The sequence below is a fragment of the Armigeres subalbatus genome, chromosome 2 (genome assembly GCF_024139115.2).
Source record: "Armigeres subalbatus isolate Guangzhou_Male chromosome 2, GZ_Asu_2, whole genome shotgun sequence".
In the NCBI taxonomy this organism is placed as follows: Eukaryota; Metazoa; Arthropoda; class Insecta; order Diptera; family Culicidae; genus Armigeres; species Armigeres subalbatus.
The window spans coordinates 234,367,656-234,387,950 of NC_085140.1; the positions used below are offsets into that span (position 1 = coordinate 234,367,656).

The following is a 20,295-nucleotide window of genomic DNA, read 5'->3' on the forward strand; positions in this document are numbered from 1 at the left end:
TGGCCTGATGACCTCTCTTTCTAGCGGCCGTTTAATTCCCAAATTAAACTCTCTTCCCATGTTCGGAAGAAGTGGGCCAAGCCGAACGGGAAAGGTCATTGCATCCTGAATGGATACCTTGCCAGGTCGATGTCCGCTAATAGAAATTGCAGATTTGCATATGACCCTGCTCGACAAACATTTAACTGTTGGCGCGTGTAACTGAGTTGGGGACTCATTTACGCAATCGTATGCCAATTGCAACTCTGTGAAGGATGTGATCTAGTGCGGTGGACAAAGTTTAAAGTTTAAATGAAAAAAACGACTGAACATGCAGACACGTGAAATAACGAAAACCGATAAATAATTGCAGTGAAAGGAAACATTTAAAAAAAGCGTACTTGTTACAGCCTCCTTTCAAGAGGCTTGGGAGCCTCCTTTCAAGAGGCTTGGGAGCCTCCTTTCAAGAGGCTTGGGAGCCTGCTTTCAAGAGGCTTGGGAGCCTCCTTTCAAGAGGCTTGGGAGCCTCCTTTCAAGAGGCTTGGGAGCCTCCTTTCAAGAGGCTTGGGAGCCTCCTTTCAAGAGGCTTGGGAGCCTCCTTTCATGAGGCTTGGGAGCCTCCTTTCAAGAGGCTTGGGAGCCTCCTTTCAAGAGGCTTGGGAGCCTCCTTTCAAGAGGCTTGGGAGCCTCCTTTCAAGAGGCTTGGGAGCCTCCTTTCAAGAGGCTTGGGAGCCTCCTTTCAAGAGGCTTGGGAGCCTCCTTTCAAGAGGCTTGGGAGCCTCCTTTCAAGAGGCTTGAGGGCCTCCTTCCAAGAGCCTTGAGAGCCTCCTTTCAAGAGGCTTGGGAGCCTCCTTTCAAGAGGCTGGGGTATATTATCAGTTCAAATGAAGACCTAAATCAGTCATCAGATTCATCAGTGAACGAAATAACTGATCTAGAAAGATTCAGGAACGATGCATGTGTTCTGACCACACAATTTTTTTCTGAAAGAAAGGTCGAATGGGCCATAGATTCCTTTGAACCTTTCAAATCACCGGGTAGTGATGGAATTTTTCCTGTACTGCTGCAAAAAGGTAAGGCAATTTTAATACCTATCCTCACAAAGCTGTTTCAAGCAAGTTTATCGCTAAGCTACATTCCGTCAGTTTGGCGACAAGTACGGGTGACATTTATCCCCAAGGCAAATAAAAAGGATAAAACCTCACCAAAATTCTTTAGGCCGATAAGCTTGTCCTCCGTTCTACTGAAAACAATGGAAAAATAATAGATTTACATATCAAGTTATTGTATTCAACCCAACTACCGTTAAGCAAACACCAATTCGCTTACCAGGAAGGTAAATCATCAGTAACCGCATTACATGCAGTTGTTACAAAATTAGAAAAATCTTTTGGAGCAAAACAAATTTCCTCTGCTGCTTTCTTAGATATAGAGGGAGCTTTTGACAACACTTCTCATAATTCCATAAAAAAGGCAATGTCAAGTCGTGGCTTCGATTAATGCATTGTAAATGTTAAAATGTTAAATGTAGAAATGTTAACAAAAAAAGAAATATGGAAATTCTTACATTTGTGTTAGAGCAATCAAAGGGTGCCCACAAGGAGGCGTATTATCACCTTTACTGTGGCCTTTAATAGTAGATGATCTTCTCATATCGTCAGCGAAACCAATTACTTCGAAGCCCTGGGCTATAAGGTATAATTGGTTTCGCTGACGATATTGTCATAATGGTACGAGGCAAATACAATGACATTATCGCCAACAGAATGCAAACTGCTTTAAACTATGTCTCCACGTGGTGCGATAGAGAAGGATTGAGTGTAAATCCTTCCAAAACAACTATTGTGCCCTTCACGCGTAAGAGTAAATTCTCATTAAACAACATGATGTTGAAAGGTACACGATTGGAACTTTCGAATACAGTTAAATTTCTTGGCGTAGTTCTTGATAGCAAACTTAACTGGAACATGCATTCAGAACACGCCATTAATAAAGCGACAAATGTTCTATGGATTAGTAAACGAACTTTTGGTAGGCAATAGGGACTTAAGCCGAAAATGATCCATTGGATATATTCAGCTATAGTAAAACCAAGAATTACCTATGGTTCGTTGGTCTGTTGGCCAAAGACGAAAGAGAAGAATGCTCAGATGAAGCTCGAAAAACTTCAACGATTAGCGACTATCTCAATTACAGGTGCAATGAGCAGTACACCATCGAGTGCACTAAATGCTTTACTGTACATGCTTCCTCTGAATCAAATTGTACAATTAGAAGCTGAAAAGATTGCCTTGAGGATCAGAAGATCCGAAAACCTCTTAGGAGGTGACCTTAAGGGTCATCTTAGCATTCTAAAAAACTTTAGTATAAACTCCATAGTAATAAACAATGAAGACTGGATGGAGAAAAAGTACAATTTCAATAGACTGTTCAAAGTAATATATGGTTGAATGGGGGACCAACACTTCGTTCAGGATCAATTACGTTTTATACTGACGATTCAAAATTCAATAACCAAGTGGGAGCAGGAGTTACTGGCCCTGGGATAGAAATATCGATTCCCATGGGCAGTTGGCAATCCGTATTCCAAGCGGAAGTTCACGCATTTCTAGAGTGCTCTGTAATATATTTGCTTAGGAACTACAGACACTCAAATATATGCATAATGTCCGACAGCCAAGCAGCTTTGAATGCTCTAAAGTCGGCAACATGCACTTCAAAACAAGTTTGGGAATGCATTCAGTCCCTCCAAAAATTAACTTGTCAGAACCAAGTCAATCTATATTGGGTTCCAGGACACTGTGGAACAGATGGTAACGAAAAAGCCGATATGCTGGCGAGACTCGAATCATCAAGTCGGTTTACATGACCGGAACCTTTTTGCAGCTTACCAACTTCTTCTCTTCGTATGGAGCTGAAGGTATGGTAATCAATGAAAAGAGAAACCAATTTTAGGAACGCAACTAATGCCAGGCAATCGAAACGCTTTATCACTCCAAATGTTTCCATGACTCGCAACATCTTAGAATTATCTAAAAGAGACCTAAGCACTTATACGGGTCTCATTACAGGTCATTGTCCGAGTCGATATCATTTGAAGCTTATAGGGAAACTGATCTATGTCGCTTAAGTGACATAGAAAAAGAAGACTCGGAACATCTGTTATGCCGTTGTCCGGCAATTTTTCGAACAAGACAAAAGTTCTTCATCAAGGGGCTTATAGAACCACTTGAGCTTGGTAGAACAAAACCCAATTCGGTGATGCATTTCATTCGAAAAGCTGAGCCGTGCTGGGGGAATATATTACAATAGATCAAAAAAAAATGGTCGCAGTGATAAAAATACCCGACAAGGAAAAGTAGGGTGTACATAAAAAAACATTACTTTTGATCTACATTTTTTGTTTTAGATTTCTCGAAAAAGTCGTTTTCGGCAACTTTTGATGGGTAAATATGCTCAATATCCTTTTCCCATCAAAAATCATAATCGTTTTTCTGTCAAAACTACATTTTTTCAAAAGTTGATATCTCCAGATAGGACAGACCAAAAAAATATGTTTACACGGCATTTGAAAGAGCAATTCATATTCTTCATTATGTCAAAAAATTGGAGATATGTTGTTTTTTTTATCTCAAGTTTTACCAATTTTACTGAAGTCATGTTTTTTAAATTATATTTATATAACTCGACAATGGAAGAAGATACAGACGTTATTCTTATAGCAAAACACGCCCAAAAAGTCTTCAGAAGGTGACATTCGTGAAAAATGAAGCTCTAAAAGTCACCCGAAGACGACTTTTTCGAGAAATCTAAAACAAAAAGTAGATCAAATATACTGTTTGTTGAGGTACATGCTAATAAAATTAGGTAAAATTGCTCTAAATCAGCCAACTTAAGAGCTACAGAAAAAGAATTTAAGCATTTTTTTTTTAATAAGCTGCTCTACAACTTTGTAGAACATAGAAAACCGAGATATAAAAAAAATATTTTCTAATTTTTTTATATGATGGGCCACCCTATTTTTTGATAACACCATAATGATGGCCTTACTATTTCGAACAATTTTGTAGAAAACATTTTTTTCTAAAAAAATATAGTGTTGCCGTAAAATGCATCTTTTCGCGTAAAACTGTATCCTGGACCATAGTGCAATGATTTAATGCAAACTAATTTTTTATATGTAGAATTTAAGCTTTTAAAACAGAAATCGGCAGAACTAATCCGCATGATCCTTGAAAATCTCAAACTTAATCCATTCAAAGATTATGTATAAGTTGAATTTATGATCTATCTTTTTTTGTCTTTATTAGCGAGACTTTCAGCCCATGATTTATCTCAAAATTAGACTTTTTGCTAATATTTTAAGAAATTGGATCATGGCAATGGCATTTTTAAATGTTTTTTTTATTGTTGTGACATGCGTTTTTTTTTATTGAAATCACTATAAGTTACAAATATATAAATTATTATCCAACATTTTTATTTTATGAGGCACATTTCATAGATGCTTAGCCTATGCATTTGATTCATCAACTAAATTCATTATTTTAAGCTTAATTTCTAGACATGTCCATTTTACCCACACACTTTGTCCATTTCATCGTCGTTATGAATGACCAAATCTTTCTTTTAAATGACCTTCACAAACACAACTTCTCGATGGTCCGATCAGAATACTGATATCATTTATTAAACATAGATGTTGATTGCCATGATAAAAATTAGAAGTGAAAACAGATAACTCCATTAAGAAACTTCCGACATGAAGGGTCCCAAAAGAAATATATTTAAAAATCGAGCAATTTGTGAGGACGGAATAAATTGAACGATTATTAATTTGGCCAAGCTTGAAAAAGAAGCGAAGACAAATAATGTCGGTATACAATCTCATCTCCACTAGCAAAAGGAATGGTCGAATGAATTGCTCGTATACCGTCGCGTGCGAAAAAATATCGATAAAACATCATGAAGTAAGCCACTAATCAATTTCTTTGTTTTTTGCAGATTAATTTTACTCCATTGTGACCATTTGTCTTGTCATGAGACCTTCCCATAAAACATTTTCTTCCAAAATCATCTTCTTCTTCTTCTTATTAGCATTACATCCCCACACTGGGGCAGAGCCGCCTCGCAGCTTAGTGTTCATTGAGCACTTCCACAGTTATTAACTGCGAGGTTTCTAAGCCAAGTTACCATTTTTGCATTCGTATATCATGAGGCTAACACGATGATACTTTTATGCCCAGGGAAGTCGAGACAATTTCCAACCCGAAAATCGCCTAGACCGGCACCGGAAATCGAACCCAGCCACCTTCAGCATGGTCTTGCTTTGTAGCCGCGTGTCTTACCGCACGGCTAAGGAGGGCCCCCAAAATCATGCACTGTTTTAATAAAAATCATCGAACACTGGCTAGCATTTTAATGTTAAGGCACTATTCTATTTACCGATTGTTATAACAATAAATAAGTACGTATAAACGATTTGAAATGCAAATATTCCCATAACATACTATGAACAACCTCAGAAAACATCAGTACCATGACCTTACCATCTACTGTCACTTCCATCAAGCCGGATCAATTTGAATAGTAGCCATCCACTCGCGGTTGAACTAGAATAATTAGAGCGTAACGAACGAGCAAGGTCTGCACCTATCTTAACAAGGCGCTAGCGGAAGATCGTGGCCGTTCGATCTGAAATGATTGATTGAATTCATTGTGACGCATCGATTTCCCCCTCGTTCTGATCAGACTCGAGAGCCGTCAAGATCGTCTGTCATCGATGTCAATGTTTGTACAAGCTTCATAAATCTAAGAATTCTTCAGACCGAGGCGAGTGCATTGTGCGGCAGTCAAATTTGCATCTTCCGACACCTACCCGTCCCTTCGTTGTTGTGCTCGTTGTGGTGGCATTTAAAGCGGGCCACGCCTTGTCATTCTGGAAGATGATTAAAAATTCCAGTGAGCATCATCAACAGATCGCTTTGATTGATTGTCGGTTAGGGTTGGGCTGAGGGTGGCATCAAGTGGTATTTATGAAGTCGCGTGTTTATTCATAATGTGCCACGAGGAAGGCTTTGTGCATCGAAGAAACTGACACAGACGAACACTCCTCTTCCTATACGCTTGATTATTAACATGATGAATATGACATAAAGAACTGCAAGTAATTCTTAAATCCCCCTTCGCGTACTAATCATGGTGACAACAGCCAGAAGAAGGCGAGACACAGAACCAGTTCCGCGAGGCAAACAAAACACCCAAAACATCACACAAAAGCGTAAGTCAGCCTTCCTGTGCAACATTGGTGGCCACCCGACGAAAGGTTAACATCGAAGACCACAAACTGCTGGAGGCATGCTGAAGGAACGAGCTGCAAGCCGACAAAGTTTCGTGGAAAAGGCTCAAAAGGTCGAACAACCTTACAAGTGCATATTCGCCACGCTGCCGGTCGATCCGTCCGTGGCGGGCACCGTGCGGAACGAAATTGTCTGTCGTGTGCTGGCCGGCTGGAAGCTCCCATTGCATTTGCACACGGTTGTTGTCGTCATCGCCGAGCGACGTCAGGGCGAGAAGGTTACAGACAATCGACTTAGCACAAGCTGATAAACCTCGGGGACTTAATTCCCCTAATTTGACCCTGACTTGGCGTTGATGGTGGGGAGGCGGGGAGAGCTTGCTGCAGTGGTTGTCGTTTTTTTTTTTTTGTCAACGCGTGCTGATTGTGTCTTTTCAGGTGAGTCACCGCAAAGTTCCAACGTAAGAAATGGATGTTGCAGTAAGCGACTTGGTATGACGTTTTAATTAGATTCATAGAAGTTTTGTGTTTGACAACAACGTTTGAATTAACGTGTTTGAGAAGTAATCTATTTGGACATCATCTCTATTTTTGTCAATATTCATTAAATCGGCCGTAATCCATTCTAATTATACGATATTCAGTACTACTTTGCGATTCACACTTCTTGACAGTTAAATCACTTTTAATTATCTACTGGTTTCCCCTGCAGACGTTGTCCTGTCGAAAATGTGCCTTGCGAACTGCCCATACGAATCTTAATTTCAGTTTTTCATGTTTTATTCAACTTTATTTCAATTTTATTCAACTTTTACTAATAATTTTCGCCAAAAACCAAGAAACTATAATGCATGCGGATACGAGCACATATCGTTTCATTCTTATATATTCTACAGAATAAAGATATAATACAACTCTACTGTGAGGCTATTGGAAAAATAGGTAGTTCTTCAGGCATAGATAATGTCAATTTACAAGTACTCAAAGATTCTTTAGAAATAACGGGACAATATCTACTGGACATAATTAATGAGTCTCTCATTCAGGGTAAGTTCCCTAGTAGTTGGAAACAATCAATAGTAATACCGATACCTAAAGTGAATGGAACTACAAAAGCGGAGGAATTTAGGCCAATTAATATGCTACCCGTTTATGAAAAATTGTTGGAAATTATCGTAAAAGAGCAACTGCTTGAATATTTGAACGAACATAACATTTTAATAAGTGAGCAATCAGGATTTAGACAAAACCATTCTTGTGAATCTGCCTTGAATTTATTATTGTACAAATGGAAGCGAATGATAGAAGAGAAGAAAACCATTATTGTGCTTTTTTTGGACCTCAAGCGTGCATTTGAAACTATATCTAGATCGATAATGTTAAAAACAATGAGAAAATATGGAATTGGAGGAAACGTTCTCAAGTGGTTTGAATCCTATTTATCCAATCGGACTCAAGTATGCCAATATGGGAAGGCTTCTTCAGCACCGAAACTGGTACCTCTTGGTGTTCCACAAGGCAGCGTTCTAGGACCAATTTTATTTATTTTATATATTAATGACATGAAGAAAGCCATCCGTCATTGTGACATTAATTTGTTTGCTGACGACACAGTTCTGTTCATTGGAGAAAAAGATGAGAAGGTGGCAATAAGAAAAATAAGGGAAGATATTAAATTGATAAGCAAGTGGCCGAAAATTAAAAAACTTAAATTAAATGTGCAAAAACAAAAGTAATGAATATAAGTAACAGAAAACAATTGAATTATTCCGAATTTAAAGTTGACATAGATGGAAAAGAAATTGAACGAGCTGAAATTTTTAAATATCTAGGAGTTTACATTGGCAATAAATCAATATTTAAAGAACACATTGACAAATAAAAAAAAAAGTTGCTAAAAAATATGGAATGTTAGTCCGTTTGAAAAGCCAGTTGACATTTTGGAGTAAGATATTTCTTTACAAGACTCTGGTGGCACCACATATTGACTATTGTTCTTCCGTATTATTCATTGCCAGTGATACACATCTGAAGAGATTACAGAGATTACAAAACAAATTTATGCGGCACATTCTCAACTGTAATAAATACACTCCTGTCTTGTGCATGTTAGATGCTTTACAATGGCTTTCGATCAAAGAAAGAATTATATTTAACGTACTGACAATGGTTTATAAATTAAAATTCAATCTCTTGCCAGAATACCTGACGAATATTATTACATGTGGACGAAATATACATACATATAGTACTAGACAGATTGACGATCTACGAGTTGTTCCATTCACAATGACAAGTACACAAAAATCGGTTTATTATAATGGAATAAGGATGTATAATCAGCTACCAGATGAAATTAAAAGTGCAAGAAATATTTCGGAATTTAAAAAGAATTGTTCATTGTGGATTAAAGTTAGACATAGGTGAATAAGAAGATGAATTAATGTTAAGTGTTTATGTATATTATCAAATGATAAATAAATGAAATATTATTTATTATTTAACTCTCGGTTGCGCGTTCAACTGTCATTCTTTGTTTATTTGTTTCTCCAAAATGTCACGCTTTGAAAATGTGAACGTAGTCAAATTAAAGTTTTAGACAGGATCAAAAAGGGGGAACCATGCGAAAAATTGCCCTTCGTTTTGACATTCATCACGCGAGTGTAAAATCCATCCGAAAGATGTATGGGAAACACTACTATTTGTATGGACAGACCTTCCAATCCGAAAAACCAGAAAGTGGCAGAAGAAATGACGGCTTTGGCAGGTTTTGTTCTATTACTGTCAGGGAGGTTTTCTATAACTGGTTATGCTTAAATTTGGCCAAAACAAATAAAATATTGTGGCCAAACTTCATAAAATTTGGTCAACAAAAACCATGACAATAATAGGACAAAACCTGCCAAAGCCGTCATTTCCCGTATCTGTAATGAGAAAGAACAAATATATATGCAACGGGATCCAAAAAATAGGTACAGTTGTCTCCGAAAATCATCGATAGTATTGTGCCTTATAACATAATGACAACTTTCGTGATCATCTTCCAAGGCTCTCATAGATCAGTGAAATGTATCCGCAGTACAAATAGCACGTGACATCCAAGCACTCACCGCCAGAATCCACCACGTTGCGGCCACATTTTCGAAATTATCAATTTGGATTTTTTTTATAGAAGTATGTTTTTCATAGGCAAGAGTCTGTCGCTTCGTTGCGATCAAAAATAAGCGGAGGAGGAGTTTTTATGAGTGGTATAATATGCAAGAAGACTATGTAACGTCAGTTGAATAAAAATTTTCATTATGTCATGTGCTAATAACCTTTAATGTGGGACAATTCTACCCACGAAATTAAAACATCTGACTGGGGCAGTCGAAGATTGCACGGCGATAAGTTCCAAAATCATATGTAGGACAACATAAACGACAGATCTGGAGAATCAATAGTTATTAGAAGTTGTACCAACATATTTGGTCCTTTGAATTGGATAGTAGCGACCGGTAAATTTTGTTCGGGAAGTGGACATGGTTCTTCGTCCCCGCGCTAGACGGATCCTATTGTGCCAGCTAAAGATGCCAGGGAATCAATATTCGAGAAACGTCTAATTATATACTCTTTGTCATCAACAAAGCTTGTTACTGGCAAACACACCTCGCGCCCGCAACAAGCCTTCATTAGAACCCGAACACAATACGAAAAAATCTTTTGCTTTGCATACTCAGATGTTTCCGTGAATACGATGCTGTTTTTGTAGTCAGAGTTAGATTCTCGGATATTTCCATAAAAGCAAAATCCACGAAGGCATAAAACCGAAATTTGCTTTAGAGATAAAAATAACGGGATGAAAAGTTAGGTCCTTTGTTGACAAAATTCTCGGATCTTTGTCATTATTATCCTCGACAGAAACAAAGCTTTGTTGTGGTTCTCTTTTGTCGCTTGTTTTGCATGCGCATTTACAAGGAGTCTAATTAAAAAGATATGATCTTCGAAAATCTTTACCGATACAAAAAGAACGGACCGTTGAATAGAGCAAACCCCACTACAATAACGAAATTAGCGCCAAGGCATGAGCCATTGTTCAGTTGAATCTACCATGAAGGATATCCCCTAAGGATATAGACATTAAAACTAATTGATCATTTAAGCTTTAAACTGATTCCCACTCATCCAACTTGTCACAGGCCTGGTTCTGCATCATTGATTCATTTACAAGTTATTGCACAGGAAACATGAAGAACGTTAATCAGTCGTCAGTGGGTGGAATTAGCGATCATGATTTCATTTGCATTTATTACTAATTCAAGTTTCTTAACCTTTCCGTCCCCAACGTCTGTTTTTAGGGGCTTTCAAAAATCTAAACTGCTGTGAAAATCGCATTTCTTGACCGATTCTTTCGCAACAAGTTGCATTCCATCCGGATGGATCCCAATTTTCCGGGGATCCGGGGACTTATTCCGGGGACAACTGACCCCAACGGAATCTGAAATAATTATGGAATCGTGCTGTGGATAGCCTCGAAACTAGTATAAATCAAAAATTGGGATCCTTCCGGATGGAATGCAACTTGTTGCGAAAGAATCGGTCAAGAAATGCGGTTTTTACAGCAGTTTGGATTTTTGAAAGCCCTTCAAAACAGACGTTGGGGACGGAAAGGTTAAACCTAGTGCTGATGTATAATGAGCACGTGAATATCACAAAATTAATCAATCCGCTTTTTTGTCTGATTTACGTAGCGTACATTTTGATGGTGTGTTCAATTGTGTGGGGACTAATGGAAAACTGGAATTTCTAATTTGGGTGTGTTACCAATGACGAAATAGTTACTGAGTTTATTAATTCTTCTTGTGATGCTGTAGGACAGGTAATTTAATTCCACTACAAGTTTTAAAAATGTCTTTAAGTGTTACTTTCTCATAAATTTGGAATATCTTTAATTGTAGTATCACTTCCTCAGATTTTTCACTTGATTGGAAAATCGCAAAAGGAATTCCAACAGGTAATATTGACCAGTGACCACGCTGTTACTGAAAGAGACTATCGTCTGATTAGTATTCTCTATGCGCTTTCAAAAATATTCGAATCATAACTCTCTCAGCAACTGGATGACTACTTGACACACAATGATCTGTTATGTCCATTCTAGTCTAGATATAGGAAATCATTCCGCACCGTGACCGTCCTTATTAAAATAGAAAACGACATTAGAGAAGCATTAGACAAGAAGATGGTCACTTTACTGGCTCTTCTTGATGTCATTAAAGCATTTGATTCTATTGATCATAGACAATTATATAACAAGTTAAAATATAACTTCTATTTAGATCAATTCTCCATAAAATTAATTCAGTCATATTTGTATGACCGATTGCAATACGTTAACTTCAACAACCAACAATCTAAATTGATTCCTGTGCTAAGCGGGGTGCCTCAAGGTATTCAACGCTGATACACTATATGCTTTTAATCTGAAAAAGTTTTATCATTTATCTAATTATAGAAAGGCTATTCTTGGAATTGATTCTACAAATCATTTAAAGTTCAGAACCTGTATCCAAACACTCAAAATTATTAACAACCCTCCAATTTATCGTGGAGATTTTTTCAGATACACTCGTTCTTCGCGCGGTTCGTTACTTATCGTTCCTAGATGTTTCACAAACAGTTTAAAAGAATCCTTTCACCTAGGAGCTTACCAAATTTGGAACAATTTAGCTAGAGATTTGTCCCAAGTTTGTTCCAGATACAGACATCGAATCGTTGACGCCAAATGGCATTAATTGATTGGAGGGGCCCAAATAGGATAAGAATCCTATACAAAGGCTCAGCTATGAAAACAGCAAACTAATTGCTGTAGACAAAAAGCGCAATACGCAATAAAAATATATACATGCGGGATTTGGCTGATGGACCAAAATCTCATATGAACCTCGGCATTTCCCGTAATGGGCACCAAATAGCCGTCTCTCTCAGGGCACCAGGAGAGAACGTGTATTATTTTAATTTGTTATTTGTTTCATGTTGCTTGAGTATCTTTATGTTGTTATAAAATAAGTGTAACGTGGGTCTTGGGACACTGGCGCCCAGCTAAATAACCCACAATGATACGAATGACGATTTGATATTACGACAAGTATCGATTTGATTGTTTAGTGTGTGATTCATTTGATTTTTCGCGAGAATCATTTGTAATCCAATTTAATTGTAGGATCAACAGAGTTAGTTTAGTGTAGTAAAGAATCTGATTATAGGACAATTTGCCAAGACTCGTTGGCGTTCAGACAATTTTTGGTAGGATTCGCAACCGTTTATGAGGTTTAGAATAGATTTAGTTTTTTGAGATTTGTGGCTTAGGTTAAGTTTCCAGTCTGTTAGTCCTCTAGTCAGATTTTTCGTCACTAGCTGACTTAAGAATTTTTCATGAATCGGCTCTCCGATTCATGAAAAATTCTGTGCTGTTGGATAAGGTTTTGTTACGGTTGGTTTTATTTTGTTCGAATAGTTGTAAATATTCGATCGAGTCTGTATCGTTTGTGCTATATTGTGTCTGTTTTATTTGTTGATTCTGTGTCTGGACTCAAGAGAGAAGCCTGAAAATAGGCAATAAAATGTTTAGTTGTGATTTGTCCCAAGTTTGTTCTAGACACAGACATCGAATCGTTGACGCCAAATGGCATTAATTGATTCGAGGGGCCCAAATAGGATAAGAATCCTATACAAAGACTCAGCTATGAATACAGCGAACTAATTGCTGTAGACAAAAAGCGCAATACGCAATAAAAATATATTTGCGGGATTTGGTAATGCCTGCCAACCAGAAGCAAAGGTTGCTGAAAAACACCAACAACTGGGAGCAACGACGACGAAGGAAGTGAAGAAGCTGCAACAAATTTCTCTTCACTTTCGCCAGACCGATTGAGGAACCAGCGGTTTCCGCTCAACCGAGCGAGGTTCCAAAACCCTCATCAAGCTATGTAAGCAGACAAAGTCTGTGGACAACGAGCACTATGCTCAGGAAAATCCGTCGCCAAGCGTGATAAATGGCATAGTCAGGTGTGATGAGCAACAACTTTAATAAACTACCTCTCCACCTCGACAATCAATCGGCAAATCAACTACCGGAGGAAGACCAACTTCCAAACGCAGAGGAAGACCAAAGCGGTCGCCGAACAATGTGGTTCATCAACATTCCCGTCGCGCCAGGGAATGAGCCACAACAAACCGCGCGCCGTTCACGAAGCGAGAGAAATCGTACCCTTTTAAACTGGAAACGGGTTGCAGGGAACTCTGCAGGACGGTAATTCAGTTCCTGAATAGGAGGAGTGGAGGCCTCGGGTCGAGGACCAAAAATCCGTTCGGCGGGGGTCAAAGCTGACGGCTACTATCCGGCGCAAGGGAGCAACGACTGTGTAGTACTAAGAGTGGAGGAGTGGGAGACAAACGGTCCCGATACAAGAGCAGGTCGCACAATTGGCGATCCAGACAGGCAAGAAATTACGGTTCATCCAGCATTCCCATCGCGCCAGGGAATGAACCGTGCGCCGTTCACGAAGCGAGAGAAATCGTACCCTGTAAACTGGCAACGGGTTGCAGGGACTCCACAGAAGAGCAGATCAGTTCCTGGGTAGGAGGAGTTGAAGCCTCGAGTCGAAGACCAAAAATCTGTTCGGCGGGGGTTGACGCTTACGGCCACTATCCGGCGCAGGGGAACAACGGTTATGCGGAAGAGAGAGAAGAAGAAGATGTCGTCCGGGAACAGGACATGTTCCAACCGGGAGTAATAACAGCGAGCACGAGAGAAGAAGCACTGAAGACCGTCATCATGAGCACAGCCGGTGGTTATTCCGTTAGCCGATCGAGAGAAATCGAGCCGTTCCACCGAACATTCGTTGGCGCACTTCACAGAGCTAAAAGTGGCAAAAGTATATCCATTAAAATCGTATGCGTGGCCAGGAGTTAAAGCACTGGGGGTTGTCATGAATGGTAACGCGACCCAGGGCGCGGTAAAACCCTATTTCCCGGCCTCGTGACAACTTAGTCGAGTAAATGCGTCTTTTCTCAGTATTCCATACAAAACCAAAACAAACCAATTTTGTCCTTGTAAATAGTCTGTAATTATAGCTTCTTAGTGATTTGTGTACGATTTTGCCTCTTTTAGTCAATACAATAGGCTTAAATCCGATTTGAATATTTTGCCGTAGTTTGGCTTGGATTTGGGGAAGCTAACAAGGACTTTGATCAGAGACGATTTGAGAGGTCGAAGATTTTGCCAGATGCAGCTGGCGTGATTATGAGATTAGTTGTACAGTAAAGCTGTCATTCGATGTTGAGAAGAAGATTTGGCAAGCAGCCTAGGCTTGCGCATATAGTTGAGTTAGGTTAAGGAACCGATTGTAACTGGAGGTCTGCTCAAGAGTTTAGTTGACCGATTTGTCTCTGACCATCATCCTAGGAGGATGATTGAAGTATTTTTGAATTTTTCATAAATCGTTTGATCATCGATTTATGAAAAATTCTTCCGCTACGGTAGAGTTGTGTTAGGTTTAGTCTTGATTTAGCATTAAGAATAAGTATATTGTCAAGTCAACCATCGCAAAACACACATGAAGGAAAAAAAATCACTCCGCACGCTTGCAGCGACAAACATCCGCAGAAATGTATCAGGCGAAATGCATTTATGGGTTAGTGCAGTATTTTCGAACATCGAATACCGATTGGAATGCGCTCCGTGTACGCCAATAGAGAACAGACCTATCCAGCAATGACGTCTATCAATTTGACACCTGCCCTATGACACGCACACCATCGTACGTCGCACATAGAAGGAAGACTCAAAATTAGGGATCCTATAATGAGAGATATGCGAAAGCGGCCATTGTAAGCCAATCGAGCATTGAGAACTGTCAAAGCGTGAGCCAAATGAACGTTGTTATTGTTGCAGATTGAGACGAGGTTGAGAGGTATTGAGATAGATTTTAAGAAAAATTTCATCGAATAAACAATTTGTTTTACTTTCGCGAGTAGAAGTAATCTAGTTTATGTATCGTGTTTCGCTTATTTGTATTGCACTTTTATTTCAGTGATAATGCTTATTTGAACACTGTTAGTGGACAGACAAACATATTCCAAATTGTTATCAAATGCAAAGTCATATACAAGCTTCAACATTTTGCGCTGCGGCAAGTGCTGGAAGCGTTTGCAAACAAAAGTAACAGCGTTGCTAAATCGTCTGGAAAAGTATTTGCATATCTCTCATTATAGGATCCCTACTCAAAATCATCTTCACTTGTGGTTCAGCAGTCGCTATCACCTAATACTATCGACAGATATATGATTTCCGCACAATGATTTTCGTATCACGCTGTACGCGTACAGTGAGAAGATGACACACATCTTTTCTTTCCACCGTTGTATCTATTTGACAGCTTGTTTTGAAATTGATTCTACCGCTTTTCAGAACTATATTTTTCATCAAAATGTATGGAAATCACAAACTGTTACTATAGTTTTTTACACAATATTTACCCATATTGTTTGATTAAATCAGTCTGCAGTTCATCCATCGATATGAAAACGTCATAGTTTTCCAAATCTTCGTATAGGTATTTTAGCAGAAATATGCGAGTTCTTGCCAATATTCCGCAGGGCAGTTATTTCTGCGGACGTTAATCACTCTATTCTATGATTTGGGGTGATTTCAGTGCAAACCTTTAATTCATTTGGACATTTTGAAGGATAAATCCAGAGCCATTCAATTGGGTCATAGATCCTGTAACAGGTTTATTCGGACAAGGAATTCCGGGTTTTTCAAACACTTATTTATTTCGCGCTGACTTCCGTTTATTTCTGCACTCCACTTTTACCTCCACGAGATCCTCCTCTTCTCTCCTCCATCCCTCTCGAAACACTACGGATCCAATTTTGAATTTGTCCAAAACAACGGTACAAAACATTTTTCCCATCTTAAAAAGTAGATGCTGACTAATGGCAAATCAAAGATCCCGCATCCTTTCCAATCCCCAGACCTCATTCCAATTAAAACTCATGGGATCCTTGCACAAAAAGTTCGAAATCGCACGATACAGAACTCAAACCATTGAATATCATGCAAAAGTGACGGTAGATCTTCCCGGAAGCAACCCAAGAACTGGCAAAATCAAATAGGAAGACATCTTCAGAGCGTAGTTATAGCAAATAATGGTCTTGTGAATCATTATTTTGTCAATGTGGTGAAAAATATCATCCGGAATTGCAGAAAAACGAATTTTACTCAGTCAGCTTGCAAATGTTTGTTTTTATTTCATATGTCAAACGGCGTATTTGACATTTCAAAACAACAAATTATGTTCTGTTTCGTACAATACAACGGTCGAAGGGCAGGGTACGGAAATCATCGTGCTATCGTGATACCAGCGTGATTCTAGGTGACAGACATATGATTTTATGCTGTACTGTGATATTGGTATCATATATGTGTCACAAGTATAAAGCAAACGTGGGGGAAAGATTTCCCTCGTGTTAAAGAAAGTGCAGTGAAATAAATAAAAAGAAAAGTGCCACGACTGCGAGTTCTTTCGTGTGGAGCGGATCTTGTCCACTTGCTCCGCCCGGTGCTGGGATAACCACGAACACAAGGTAGGATTCCGAAGAGTGCGGGTCGATGAGAGTGCAATCTAACCTGAAACGATTAATCAGCAGGCACGCACGGGCTTTCTACGGATCACGACACGACAGAAGACGACCGACGGCACACGCAAGTTTGGTCAGGCGACAGCACGAAAAGTTCCCCGAAGGAGCGCGTTAGTTCTTTGGATTCAAAAGGTACCCGACGTAAAAAGGTGATCATAAGGGACTCTAACCTCACACTTTCTACGTCTTTAGCCGACGCGAAACGACGGTCCGTTGCTCCGAACCGGGAAAGCGAAGACGAGCACCTCATCACTTGAAGCAGAAAAATACCCCGCTGGGTAAGTGCTTTGGTGTGTTCTACATTGTGGATCAGTTGCTAAAATTAGCGCTTTGACAGGGTTTTTCTGTTGAGCTAATTCCTATCATCGAGGAACGGGAGTATCGTGATCGAGGCAGCGGTGCGACAAGGCGACGGTCGGATTGCCGAAACATCGATTGCGTTTCGTCCGGCAGGACTAGGTCGGAGGAGATTCGTTCTGGAGCAAGCAGCCCTTCAGTGGATCACTGGGAAAGACCCCATCCAGTTACTTGCTCGCACTGGACGGCCAGAGGGGTCTCCAGCAGAGTGATTAGGATGCATGCGTGGGACGGCAATGAAATGCGGTAGGCGAGCAGTCGCGGCAGCGAGAGCTCCGCCGAAAAAATAGTGTAGGGGGACGCCCCGAACACAGAAGGTACCGCGAGTTCTGTGAAGAGACCGTGAGTACGAAAAATCTATGTCGTAAATCGGAAAGATAGAGAAGGAGAAATGAGATGAGAAGATAGGAGCTACGTGGAGAAGAAGATTAGGGCAAATGCCCGAAATATTAGATTTGTGGCTTTTTCGATTTTGTTGGTGTTTTAGCCCTCCAGTTTTGTTTGCTTTGTGTCCGCTTTGGTAGTTCTGCTCTACCCGCTACCGGAAACTAGCAATATCCTTCAGGAATTCCTCCGCAAGTTCCTTTAGGAATTCCTCCGTAAGTTTCTTCAGGAATTACTCCGAAAGATTTGCAGATATTGAATATATGGAACTCATAGACTCCATTATTTACATTTTATATTGACTCTATATATATAAGACGAAGTCGACGGAACGATTGGTTCGACGAAGAGTGCAGACAAATTCTGGAGGAGAAGGATGCAGCGCGGGCGGTCGCGCTGCAGCAAGGTACCCGGCAGAACGTGGAACGATATAGACGGAAGAGAAGACAGCAGACCCGCCTTTTTCAGGAGAAGAAACGCCGCCTGGAAGAAGCGGAGTGCGAGGAGATTGAACAGCCGTGCCGAAATGTGCCGCGATAAGGATGGGAGCATCTTAACGGACGAACGTGTGTTGATCGAAAGGTGGAAGCAGCACTACAAGGAACATTTGAATGGCGCTGAGGGTACAGGCAGTGAAAGTCAAGGCTACAGCGGAGCGGATGACCACGTCAGCTCAGCGGACGATGGAAGTCAATCAGTCCCCACCTTGAGGGAATTTAAGGATGCCATCCAACAGCTAAAGACCAATCAAGCAGCTGGTAAGGATGGTATCGGAGCTGAGCTCATCAAGATGGCCCTGGAAAAGCTAGCCACTTGCCTGCACAAACTGAGAGTCAGAATCTGGGAAACTGAACAGCTACCGGAGGAGTGGAAGCAGGGCCGGATTTAGCCGGAAGGGGCCCCCGGGCCGACAGCTTGTGGGGGCCCCAAAATGTACGAAAAAGGTTGGTTTTGGTACATAAGATTTGTCAGGGCCCGGGGCCACGGCCCACCCGCCCCCTCGCCCTCCCCTAAATCTGGCCATGAGTGGAAGGAAGGGGTTATATGCCCCATCTACAAGAAAAGCGACAAGCTGGAGTGTGAGAACTTTCGAGCGATCACCATCCTTAATGCCGTCTACAAAGTGATATCCCAGATCATCTTCCGTCGTCTATCACCATTAGTGAATTCGTGGGAAGTTATCAAGCCGGCTGCGTTGACGGTTCGACAACGGACAAGAAAAATGCCGTGAATACCAGGTCTCAACGCATCATCTGTTCGTTGATTTCAAGGCGGCATACGACAGTATATACCGCATAGAGCTATGGAAAATTATGGACGACAAAGGCGTCCCTGGGAAGCTTACCAGACTGATCAAAGCAACGGTGGATGGTATGCAAAACTGTGTGAAGATTTCGGGCGAACACTCCAGTTCGTTCGAATCGCGCCGGGGACTAAGACAAGGTGATGGACTTTCGTGCCTGTTGTTCAACATTGCGCTAGAAGGTGTCATGCGGAGAGCCGGGTGTAACAGCCCCGGTACGATTTTCAACAGATCCAGTCAATTTATTTGTTTCGCGGATGACATGGACATTGTCGGCCGAACATTTGCAATGTCATGTACAAGACGCTAATAAGACCGGTTGTCCTCTACGGACATGAAACCAATGCCAATGCTCGAGGAGGACTTGCAAGCACTCGGAGTATTCGAGAGACGGGTGCTTAGGACCATCTTTGGCGGTGTGCAAGAAGACGGTGTGTGGCGGCGAAGAATGAACCATGAGCTCGCCCAACTCTACGGCGAACCCAGTATCCAGAAGGTAGCTAAAGCCGGAAGGGTACGATGGGCAGGACATGTTGCAAGAATGCCGGACAGCAACCTTGCAAAGATGGTGTTCACTTCCGATCCGGTAAGTACGAAACGGCGTGGAGCGCAGCGAGCGAGATGGGCAGAGCAGGTGCAAAACGACCTGGCGAGCGTGGGGCATATTCGAGGATGGAGAGATGCGGCCTCGAACCATGTATTGTGGCGTCAAATTGTTGATTCAGTGTTATCTGTTTAGATGTAGACTAAATAAATGAAATGAATGAATATTGAGGAGTGCAATGTCTTTGGCCGACGTGTGAGAAAACTTATTATTGGCGGCCCAATATCAAATCAGGTGAGCATTCAAATTTGCTCCGATCTACTCGAAGTGTACAACTTTTACAAGTTTCGATTCCCTCTTTTTATAGTGCTCTAATTTTGACTCTGGATGATGCGTGATTGTGTACATTTTCAATGATCGAATCAAATTAGCAATTGCAGTGTAAAGAAAGTAAGCAATCTGAAAAACAATGAACAGAGCAATCACGAAAAATTTCCCTCGTCGGCGACGTGTTTGCCAAGCATCAACTCATTTGCTTCTCTATCATGTTGCACGTGAATATCAAAAGTGTTGTTCATCGTGATGAGGACCTTGGTAATTGGAGGAGCGTATGTATGTTCGCGCAATTGAACCAGTTTCAGGCGCGACCACGCTACGATGACGGCTAATCATCGCTAATCAGCGGTTCACGAATATGCTCCGCTTGTTATAATCAGGGGTTCGCCACAATTCGCACGTTTCATTCAC

The 20,295-nt window shown here is 40.6% G+C and overlaps 1 protein-coding gene and 1 long non-coding RNA gene across 7 annotated transcripts in view; one reads left to right on the forward strand and one right to left on the reverse strand.

Moving 5' to 3' along the window:
• LOC134211903 (protein outspread) overlaps positions 1 to 20,295 on the reverse strand; it is a 760,849-nt gene that overhangs the window by 486,273 nt on the left and 254,281 nt on the right. The gene's annotated exons all lie outside the window — the stretch shown is intronic.
• LOC134216029 (uncharacterized) lies at positions 16,771 to 17,707 on the forward strand. Of its 2 annotated transcripts, none has more exons than XR_009980443.1 (4): positions 16,771 to 16,906; positions 16,970 to 17,092; positions 17,153 to 17,238; positions 17,298 to 17,707. It is a non-coding gene; the product is annotated as an uncharacterized LOC134216029 (long non-coding RNA). The 2 variants fall into 2 exon arrangements; XR_009980442.1 differs by having other exon boundaries at positions 16,790 to 16,906; positions 16,967 to 17,092.